The sequence below is a fragment of the Carlito syrichta genome, unplaced genomic scaffold (assembly GCF_000164805.1).
Source record: "Carlito syrichta isolate Samal-C Ts95f unplaced genomic scaffold, Tarsius_syrichta-2.0.1 Scaffold309811, whole genome shotgun sequence".
Classification (NCBI taxonomy): domain Eukaryota; kingdom Metazoa; phylum Chordata; class Mammalia; order Primates; family Tarsiidae; genus Carlito; species Carlito syrichta.
Window position 1 is genome coordinate 66,538 of NW_007253907.1, and position 11,269 is coordinate 77,806.

General features: G+C 43.4%; 1 pseudogene across 1 annotated transcript; it reads left to right on the forward strand.

Moving 5' to 3' along the window:
- The first annotated feature begins 8,281 nt into the window (after window positions 1-8,281).
- Window positions 8,282-9,341, forward strand: LOC103270348 (annotated as a pseudogene). The gene has a single exon (XR_504958.1). The product of XR_504958.1 is annotated as an actin-related protein 2/3 complex subunit 5-like protein pseudogene (transcript).
- The last annotated feature ends 1,928 nt before the right edge of the window (window positions 9,342-11,269 follow it).

Here is an 11,269-nt window from a genome sequence, read left to right on the forward strand (position 1 = left end):
TTTTGCTGCCCATCCCACCCCCGTCTCCTCCCCTTGCTGCTACTAGATCCCACTTATACTTTAGGGTCAGCTGATCAGCACCCCTCATTCTGTCACCTTAGTGCTCCTTGGTCAAGAGATGCAATTCATTCACAGGCTCTGAGGGTTGGAACACAGGCCTCAGAGGGGCTGTGCCTCTGCCAGTCAGCATGACTATATGAAGTGCTCTGGATAAAAAATTGTTTTCCTTATTATTACTGTCAACTCATTTGTGTTGCCACTAAGTCCAGTGATTTCCTGTTAAGTAAACAAATCAGAAAATATAATGAAAATGAAACAGATACAAGTAGGTGTTGCTGCTTGACCAAGAAAACTCAACCCTCAAAGGAGGCAGGGAGGCACCTGCAGCTGATGGAGGGTGGACTTCTCAACCCAGCATTTGAAAAGGGGCTCAGGCTGGGAAGAGATGTGTGACTGTTGGAATAGCAACTGCGTGGCAATGGAGAAACATCGCACGGTATTTCAGTTGTCATGTGCTGGGAAACAACTCAGGGATCTGCCATGAGGCGGCGGCAGGAGGCTGGGTCTTGGTGGAGGCAGAAAGGAAGTCAGGAGGTGGTGTGAGGAAACTCTTGAAAGGGGCCGACAAATCCAGAGAGACAAAAATAAGAGCAAAATATCAGGGCCCATCTTGGGTGAACATCAGCGAGGACTAACCACGGAGGTCACGGTCTGGATATTGTCTTCGGAGATGGGCCTCTTGGGTCATTTTCTCGAGGCGGACGGTTCCTGAGGACACCACTGACCACGCTCATGTCCCTCACAGCTGTCAAACCCTCCCCACTCTGCTTGGAAGTGCAACACTCTAGCTGCCTCTTGCATCATCTCTGACGTCCATGCGAAATGCTTTCCCTTCAGCCACGACTGTTATCTACTAATTCTCATTCTGGGGTCTGTCACGTAAAGAGGTTGCTTTCTGGAAGTAAACATCCTGTAGTCCGATGACATGTCAATGTATTAAAATGATCAGTAAGCAGGCACATGTTGAACAGTCAAGCATTCGAAGTGCATATGTGGCTTCACATGTAGGATTGTACTAGAGAAAATAACAGAAAAACTAACTTTTTTACCTGACTGGGTAAAAAGTCAGTTTAAACTTGAGTCGGAATTTAGTGACAGGGAGTTATTTGGGTTTTTAAAAGCACATTAAGTGATCAAACCATTGTTTGGAAGGAGAAAAATCTGATAGCCTACACAAAATAAGTTATACAAGAAAAGACCAGGGACAAAAAGACCTGCTGAGGTTCTGTTTTATTCAAGATTCCACCACTCTGCTTAGAAAGGGAACTCGAGAGACAGATTGAGAAAAACTGAGAAGGAAACTGGAGTGTCGACTGAAAGCAAAGAGAACCAAGGACTAAAAGGATAGAAAACGAAGAAGGTCAATACTCAAGAACAGTATGAAAACTTGACCTTGGGATAGCGAGTGCAGGGCCATTCAATAACAGAATAGCAAAACAAAGTAGAAAGCCATGTGGGGTGGTCTCAAGAGACACAGATGACTGTGGGGAGAGGATGGCTTATGTGGTGAGTTTGTTGCTATTGAAGATTCAAGAATAGGAGGAAAAGAAAAGACCTGTGTAGTTTCACAACCTAGCAATAATCATTGTAAATTTTTGATATATTTGCTTCGAAAAGTACATTTTTCTGTACTTTTTGGAGAAATGTATATCTTTTAAGATAAGCTATACTTCATTTTTTGGCAAATTGAAGAGGTTTCTGTGACAAAAAGCATTTTTATGCACTGTTGATATAAAATGGCATTTCCTTCCTGGACAACAACTTGCCAAGATGTTGCAAGAACCTTATGCATATTTACAGCCTTTGTCTGAATAATCTCACTTCTAGGAATCTGCCATTAGAAGTAATCAGAGGTGGCAAGGGTTTATGTATACAATTGCCAACTGCTCTGCTGCTTGGAATAGTGAAAGACTGGACGTAAACTTGTCTACTTCAGAAGAGCTTATGCTGTATGGAAATGTTCTGAAACAGTCCTAGAATTTTGGAAGAATTCGCCGTTGGGCCAAGGCTCTCTTTCTTCCATCCAGGGAAAGGGTAGTTTTGCACAAAACAAACATGGTGGGGATATATCTGGTAATGCTAGTTCTCTGGGCACTCACCATTTGGGTTCTCGTCATTTGAATCCAGTGGAAATTAGTCAGTCACTCATTCTGTGCAAGTCACTGCTCTGTGTCCTGTGAGAAAAACAAGAACACAAAGTGGAAGTAGCAAGGCAGATCCTGTCTTTCCCCCACAAACACCCCTTACCTTATGCAGAAATTCTGTGTAAGATGGGGATGTAATGCACAGGAGATGTAATTACAGTGAATTTAAGATAACAAATAATTGCTTTTCCCCTTATTTCTTGCTATGCTTTTAATGCTTAAAAAATGATTCATCTCCTTCTGTTTTGAAAAGAACAGAGTAAGCAAGTAGATCACAATGAAGTTTCTTTGAACCATGCTGTCCTCTGCAATTATTTGGGACAACACAACTTATCAATTGTTTACTCTCCTCTGCAGATGTCTGGCTCTGTTCAGACTGACGGTATCAAACTAATTGGACTTTTATATTTGGAAGCAAGGCTTGAGAAGCATCCTTGAAGAACCTCTCAGAGTCTCTCCCTCCTTTTTTCCCAGTGTTGTCCATCAGTCCTTACATCTGAGAAGCACATCAAGTGGACAGTCACAGCGGTGAAGGGAATTTCCCATGGACATGAGATGAATAAGACAAAGGGCTCTATAAACACACAGTGAGGCCACTGGTGACAACTGGCCAGCACAGACTCTCCCAAGGTGTCATCCACATGCCTTTCCTTAAGAGCAGGCAGGGCTATGGTGAGTTTCCCGAAGGGCCTGGGGGCTTTGCCAGCCCCTCAGGGATGGTTCCTTCCAGCTAGCGAAAGACCTCTGAGAGACGCTCCGTTAATTCCTTACTAGGATCAGCTTTCACTGATTCTTCACATGCCATTAAAATGCCATCACCCCTTCTCGTTAAATTATGGGCTTGAGTGTCCTGGGCTTAACAAAAAGCTAAGGTTTTAGTACAACAAAAGGAAACTCAAGACAGGAGTCTGAAAAATGCAGCCACATAGACTCCAAATCACATGTTGCTTGGATGTCTTCTGACATCTGCGAGATGACAGGTTGGGCTCTCAGGAGGAAAACACAGCTTGAATCAAACTGGGAAACTTGAAATTCTCCCATCTGAGTTACAGTCACCATATCGTACTGAGATGGAAATTGGAAGGTGGCCCCTGCCTGGCAAACGTGGTCAGCACAACAGTTTCTAAGAAAATCACTGCGGAAGGAAAAGCATGACCATTAGGTCAGGCCCAGCCCTCATCTTCCAACAGACACCTGCTCAGGTGCACAGATGGGCTCCCTCTGTCCAGAGGATGGCAGGTGCTTCCTGAGCTGGCTTTGTCCACAGGAGTCTGCAGAACACCTGCTCTCAGGTGACATTTTCTGGATGAATGATTGACTCCACAGCAAGCTGGCAATGCTGGTTTCAGTCACAATATCTTTGCAACTGCGGCTCTCTTTCCTGGGCTGTGTTCCCTAGGATTGGCCTGCTCCAGTGTGAGAATGCCCCACCCTCCCCACCTCAAGTATCCAAGAGCAGATGTGAGGGCCCAGAGTGCATTGCAGATAGGAAAACAGTGTTCTACACTCAGTCTACAGTAGACATTTCTGCCACATTAAGCATTCCTTCCAGAAACACATATGTGCTAACTTAATATGTTGGAATGATTAAAATTGCGATATGGGAGACAGTCAATATCTTGATATTTCAATGGAACTGACTTTTAAAAATATTTATAATTTTACTTGAACTCAAAAGTAAATGTTGGAAAAGTCATTTCCAAAAATTTAGCATTCACAATAGGTCATTATTAGGCAAAGAGAGAAGCAGCCCAAGGACAGATGAGAACCTGTGAGTGTCCATGGTCTTATATTTATTTATTTATCCACCAAGTACTTGCTAAGGAGAAGTTAGCCAGGATTATGTGAGTGAATCACTCTCCTTTGCCTGTCACATGATCCACTCCTGCCATGACTGTCAATCCTCAGGACACATTCCATTTTGTCACTTCCATTTTACAGACGAATACATGAGTTAGTGTGAGAAGGGACACGTGATTAGATGGCAGAGCTGGGCCTTCAGGGATGGCATTTTTAATCCCAAATCCAGAAACATAACTACACTGAGGACTCCCCAACTCACTAAGTTTGTACAAAGCTCTAGTATATATGCTTTGGGGGATGACAAAGTACATCAAATATGAATTCTGGTTCAGGCAGCCTTTAGTCTGTAAGAGCAATAATGCAGTTCTGTGTCTTGGTCTGTTCAGGTTACGTCAACAAAACACCATATGTGGGAAGCCTGTGGGCAAAAGACATTCATTTCTCACAGCTCTGTAGGCTGGAAAGTCCAGGATCAAGCACTGGCAATGTCTTGTGAGGGCCTGAATCCTGGTTCATGGATGGTGACTTCTTGCTGGGTCCTTCCATAGTGAGGGGGAAGGCAACTCACTGGGACCTCACTCCATTCACAAGAACGCTGCCCCTGTAACCTAATCACCTCCCAAGGTCCTGCCTCCTAACACCATCTCCCTGTGGGTTAGGACATCATTATATGAATTTTGGGGTGACATAGTCATTTAGGTCACAGCAATACATAATTGACCATAAAGTAATACCTGGTAGACAGCTATGGTACAAGAATAGCCATAGGTCCACTCTCATTTAAATGAGAAAATATTGTTTAGCGGAAATTAGAACTTGATGGTCTGCCAACCTCAAATATTTAAATATTGTATCCATCTCAACTTTGGAGATGACAATAAATGGTTTCCAAAGCAAACACAATTATGACTTACTGGGCAATTCCAAATTATGTCACCTTTGGATTTTGGACAATGAACTGAGAAGAAGCGGCTGCCCTGGGGTCACACACAATCGGTTCACACTTGTCAGTTCTTCCTATCTAGCCCATCCTGGTTCCTTTTTGGATTCTGGCTTGGGACAAGCACAGGAAGGAGGGCAGGGCACGCAGTAGTGGGCTCCATGTGGCTTGGTGGCCCCTGCTCAGTTCCAGGCCATTGGCATAGCCATGGACAGGACACAGCTTCTGCACCACCTCCCTCTGATGCCTCGATTACTTCAACAGACTGAATCAAAGAGTAATTGGCCTTCCTGAGGCAGAAAAAGAAACAGAGACCACACTGGAACAAACTTTCCATGAGATTATTCAAGAAAACTTCCCTTATCTAATCAGTGATGCAAATATTCAAACACAAGAGATTCAGAGAACCCCTGCAAGACAACAAATGAGAAGACCAACTCCCAGACACATAATAATTCACCTAAACAAAGTAGGTATAAAAAAATGCTAAAGGCAGCAAGAGAAAAAGGCCAGATCACCTACTTTGGAAGACCAATTAGAATAGCAGCAGATTTATCTATAGAAACCCTGCAGGCTAGGAGAGCTTGGAGCCCTACCTTCAAAGTTCTAAAAGATAAACAATTTCAACCAAGAATAACCTACCCATCCAAGTTAAGCTTCATCAGTGAGGGAGAATTAAAATCTTTCCCAGATATCCAATCCATAAGAACTTACGCTGCCACCACACTGCCTCTACATGAAACACTTAAGAAAGTACTAAACACAGAAAAAAGGAAAAAAGAACAACGTTCTTCACAAGAGTACAGGAAAAAGAATAAAATACACATGAACCAACCCCAAAACCTAAAGAAAGACAAAAACCCAAGTGAAAAAACAACAAATCCATAAGAATTCTATGACAGGTAGACGGGGCAAGATGGCGACGGCATAGGTGAACTTGTGAGATTCTCTGAACGTGAGTTCCCAAAAAGGCTATCACTTCGCTACCCCCATCCCCCAGCCCACCACCAACCGCGCTGGGGGCAGGCCCGGGAACTTCAGTCCCACGCAAGGCCAGATATTGCGCCCCCGCCCCACTGCTGCCGTTCTACTCGTGTGTGGAAGTCTCCGGTCCCAGCCCCCTCCAGATCCCTCCCCGGCTGCATTGTCTCCAGCCCGGGCACCCGGCATCAAGCCGCCGGTCACACAGGGAGGCTCTGGGCACCCGCCCCTCAGAGACGCTGGTTCCATTTCTGGCTGAAGTCCTCTGTTGGGTCCCAGCGCCACTCTCGCTGTCTAGAGCCTGCCCTTTGGAACTTTGGAGCTCTGGAACTCCGGGTCCACCCTGGCTGAGGCACTCAGCGTGAGACCCCATATCAGAGGACCCAGACAAGCAGAGAAAAACAGATCTGCTTAAACTGCCTTGTCATTCTCCAGGAAGAGACTTCCATTGGCCCTGCCCACCTAGCAACAAACTTTATCTTATTTCCTAAGGCCAGGTATTGCAGCGTGCGGGGAAGTTTTGGGTCCCCTGCTCCCTCCAGCTCTCTGCACCTGGCACCGCAGGTCGCACAGGGAGGCTCTGAGCGCCCGCCCCTCAGAGACACCGGTTCCATTACTGGCTGAATACTCTGTAGGGGCCCAGTGCCACTCTCGTCATTTACAGTCTGCCTTTTGGAACTTTGGAGCTCTGGAACTCCGGGTCCACCCTGGCTGAGGCACACAGCGTCATACCCCAACCCAGAGGACCCAGACAAGCAGAGAAAAACAGACCTGCTTAAACTGCCTTGCCATTCTCCAGGCAGAGATTTCCATTGCCCCGCCCACCTAGCAACAAACTTTATCTCAGCTACTATGGCAACAGTGTGAAACAGGAGACAAAGCCCCACCCCTATGCTGCAACGAAAAACAAAAGGGAGAGGCTGGAATCGGAGATCACAGAAGTGACTCTAGTTTGATGGCTTATTTTGACCTATGATTTTATCATTGAAACTGTGGGTCTAGATTACGTTTGGTGTTTACCTTCTGACTTATACTGTTTCTTGATTTTTTTGGCCTGTCTCTGTTTAGCTATCAGTATTCTTTAGGGAATCTTTCTTACCTGTCTTTTTTCACTTCTTCCCAGCCCTGTGTCTCTCTCTCACCTGATAGTTGGTATGTATATCTGTTTTCCCTCTTGCACTTCTCCCTTTCGCTTATTTTGACTTATGATTTTAAGAAAGGACATACACAGACTCAAAGTAAGAGGATGGGTAACAAATTTTCAGGTGAATGGAACACAAAAGAAAGGAGGAGTTGCAATCCTAGTTTCCGACAAAATACCATTTAAGCTATTGAAAATTTAAAAAGATACAGAGGGCCACTATATAACGATAAAAGGTTCACTCCATCAACAAGAAATATCTATCCTAAACATATAGACACTCAACATAGGAGCAGCTTTCATAAAGCAGCTTTTAGGAAAACTAAAGAAAGATATTGGCTCTAACACTACTATAACTGGGGACTTTAATACCCCACTCACAACCCTAGACAGCATCAGGACAAAAAATCAGCAATGTGATCTGGAATACCAATGTGACTCTTGACCAAATGGACTTAATTGATACCTACAGAACATTCCATCCAAAGACCACAGAATACACATTCTACTCAACACCGCATGGAACGTATTCTAAGATCGATCACATACTTGGCCATAAATCAAGCATAAGCAAATTTAAAGGACCGAAATTTTACCATGTACCTTCTCAGACCACAGTGGAATAAAAATAAACATTAACATCAACAAGGTCCCCTCCAAATCCACAAAGATCTGGACACTAAACAGCATGATGCTAAACAACTCCTAGGTCAATGATGAAATCAAACAGAGATCAAAAGATACCTGGAAACAAATGAAAATGAAGAAACATTTTATCAAAATCTCTGGGACACCAAGAAAGCTGTAGTAAGAGGGGAATTTATATCCCTACAAACGCACATGAAGAAAATGGAAGGATCACAAATTAACAGCCTAACAAGTCACCTAAGGAAGCTGGAAAAGCAAGACTACAAAAACCCTAATTTCAGCAGAAGAATCCAGATCACCAAAATAAAAGCCCAAATCCAGGACATATAAGACAAAAAGATAATACAAAAAAATCAATGAAACAAAAATCTGGTTCTTCAAAAGGATAAACAAGATCAATGGTCCCCTAGCCAGACTGACCAAGAAAAAGAAAGAAAAAACCCAAATAAGCACAATCAAAAACACAAAAGATGAACTCACTTCTGACCCTGAAGAAATAAAAAAGATCATTAGAGACTACTATGTACACTTGTATGGAAACAAACTTGAAAAGCTTAAGGAGGGAGGAGGTCCTGGAGGCCAGGCGGACGCTTCCCGCACTCGAGCTGGTGCTGGTGCCATGTGGAGCGGAGCCGAGATTGGCCGGCAGCGAAGCCAGCTGAGCGGGCGCCGAGCTCCCGCCATGGCCCAGAATACGCTGTCCTCACGTTTCCGCCGGTTGGACATCAACGAATTTGACAAGAACAAATTTGTGGATGAGCAGGAGGAGGCGGCGGTGGCAGCAGCAGAGCCAGACCAGGACCCTAGTGAGGTGGACAGGCTCCTGCGGCAGGGGGACGTGCTTCAGGCGTTCCATGCAGCCTTGCAGAACTCTCCCGTCAACACCAAGAATCAAGCCGTGAAGGAGCGAGCCCAGGGCATGGTGCTGAAAGTGCTCACCAATTTTAAGAGCAGTGAAATTGAGCAGGCTGTGCAGTCACTGGACAGAAACGGCGTTGACTTGTTACTGAAGTACATTTATAAAGGGTTTGAGAAGCCCACAGAAAATAGCAGTGCAGTGTTACTTCAATGGCATGAAAAGGCCTTAGCAGTAGGAGGACTAGCCTCCATTATAAGAGTTCTTACAGCAAGAAAGACTGTTTAAAAAAAAAAAAGACTCATGTTACCTTGAGAAGAATTGTGGATGCCCAGGCTGGTGAAGAAGGGATTGACAATGGACCATCCTTCTAGGAACTCCCAACTAAACTATTTTAGGACATGTATCTGCTGAAATGTATTTTATTTTCAGGGTGGAGGGAGAAATTGTCTTACTGTTTCCTAAATCCTTTGCAGGATCTGATAGTCTATGCCTTTGTCTACAAGTAATGCAGAACTGACATTCTGTCTACTAGAGTGGCTGGCCAGTGTTGGTCAGGTGTACCTATGTGCACCGGGGGAGGGATGATTCAGGCAGGTGCAGATCCAAGGGCTGTGGTTAAAGGGAGAGTTTGTGTTTTTTGAAGTGGAAAAGACCCAAGAGTTTGTACAGACATCCTGTCTTCCCAGAGAAGGCAGACACTCTTGGAGTCCTTGTAAAGTGCCTGCTGCATCAATAAAGCTCTTGGCTTATTAGTAAAAAAAAAAAGAAAACCTTAAGGAAATGGAGGAATTTCTGTCATCACACAACCCACCTAGGTTGAAACAAAAAGAAATTGAGACCCCAAGTAGACCAATAACAATCAAGGAATTTGACTACATAATAAGAAAACTACCTACAAAAAAAGCCCTGGACCAGATGGTTTTCCAGCAGAATTCTATAAGACATTTAAGGAGGGGCTGATACCCATCCTACTGAAGGTATTCCAGGCGATTGAGAAAGATGGAACTCTCCGCAAATCATTTTACAAAGCTAACATCACATTGATACCCAAGCCAGGTAAAGACCCAACAAAGAAAGAGAACTACAGGCCAATATCTTTAATGAACTTAGATGCTAAAATTCTCAACAAGATCCTAGTAAACCGGATTCAACAACACATCTCAAAAATCATCCATCATGACCAAGTAGGCTTCATCTCTGGAATTCAAGGCTGGCTCAACATTTATAGAACCATAAATGTAATTAAATACATCAACAGATGTCAAAACAAAACCCACATGATTATATCATTAGATGCAGAAAAAGCCTTTGATTAAAATCCAGCACCACTTCTTGATAAAAACCCTCGAACATCTAGGCATACAGGGAACATACCTCAAAATAGTAAAAGCCATCTATGAGAAACCCACAGCCAGCATACTCTTAAATGGACACAAATTGGAACCATTTAACTGAAAACTGGAACAAGACAAGGATGCCCACTCTCATCCCTCCTGTTCAATATAGTATTGGAAGTTCTGGCTAGAGCAATCAGAGAAAAGAGAAGGTGATCAGTGGTATCCAAATAGGAAAAGAGGAAGTCAAGTGATCTCTCTTTGCAGATGACATGATTGTGTACCTTGAAACCCAAGAGAATCTATCAAAAACCTCCTTACACTGATAAAGCCCTTTGGCAAAGTCTCAGGATATAAAATAAATGTGCAAAAGACAATCACATTTCTTTACACCAATAATAAAGAAACAGAAACCCAAATAAAAAGCACAATTCCATTCACAATAGCCACAAAAAAATGAAATACCTTGGCATTTTTCTAACCAGAGACGTGAAAGGCCTTTACAATGAAAATTACAAAACTCTGCTCAAAGAAATCAAGATGACACAAACAAGTGGAAAATATCCCAAGCTCATGGATTGGGAGAATCAACATTGTGAGGGTGTTCATCCTACCTAAGGCAATCTACAGATTTAATGCAATACCCCTCAAATTACCAGCAAAATTCTTCTCAGACCTAGAAAAAACAATACAGGAATTCATGTGGAAACACAAACGACCAAGAATAGCCAGAACAATCCTCAACAACAACAAAAAAAAACAAAGCAGGTGGCATCACATTACCAGACTTCAAACTTTACTATAAAGCAACAATAATCAAAACAGCTTGGTATTGGTATAAGAACACACATATAGACCAATGGAATAGAATTGAGATTCTAGAAGCCAAATCTCAATTTCTCCATCAAGTCATCTTCAACAAAGACTCCACCACCTACCACTGGGAGAGGAGAACCTATTCAGTAAATGGTGCTGGGAAAACTGGCTGACCACATGCAGAAGATTGAAACAGGACCCCTATCTATCCCCATGCACAAAGGTTAACTTCAAATGGATCAGAGACCAAAATGTAAAACCTCAAACCATAAGAACCTTAGAAAATGAAGGACATACCCTCGTGGAAATTGGAACTAACATCCAATTCCTGAGCAAAACTCAAAACTGACAGGCCATAAGAGATAAGATAGACAAGTGGTACCTCATTAAACTGACAATCTTCTGCAAAGCCAAAGAAACCATCAAGAGAGCAGGGAGACAGCCTACAGACTGGGAAAAAGTATTTGCCAACTCCAGGTCTAACAAAGGCTTAACATCTTGGATCTACATGAAACTCAAACATGCTGAAAAGAAAAAAACAAA